The sequence below is a fragment of the Penaeus monodon genome, chromosome 34 (assembly GCF_015228065.2).
Source record: "Penaeus monodon isolate SGIC_2016 chromosome 34, NSTDA_Pmon_1, whole genome shotgun sequence".
Taxonomy (NCBI): domain Eukaryota; kingdom Metazoa; phylum Arthropoda; class Malacostraca; order Decapoda; family Penaeidae; genus Penaeus; species Penaeus monodon.
Window position 1 is genome coordinate 31,079,016 of NC_051419.1, and position 241 is coordinate 31,079,256.

At 42.7% G+C, this 241-nt stretch overlaps 1 long non-coding RNA gene across 1 annotated transcript in view; it reads right to left on the minus strand.

Annotated features, from left to right (window-relative positions):
* Positions 1-92: 92 nt before the first annotated feature.
* LOC119594483 overlaps positions 93-241 on the minus strand; it is a 412-nt gene continuing 263 nt past the window's right edge. The window contains exon 2 of the long non-coding RNA XR_005230628.1: positions 93-220. This is a non-coding gene — a long non-coding RNA (uncharacterized LOC119594483). The remainder of the gene's footprint in view (positions 221-241) is intronic.

Here is a 241-nt window from a genome sequence, read left to right on the forward strand (position 1 = left end):
CCTTCTTTTTGGTAGGGCGCGGTTTCTATTTGATCGAGTGAAATGGTTTTCTACTAGCCTCCAGTCTCTCAGGGTATAGAAAACAAACCATCCCGTTCGAGATAATCATTTACTACACAAGCTGTACAAGCACATGAAGCCACATCGTCATCCTTGAATTGAATCGTAATTAATTCGTGATTACTCTCGCCTTCATGTGATGATGCCTTGCGATCTCGTGCTGCAATTTATTTCGGGGGAA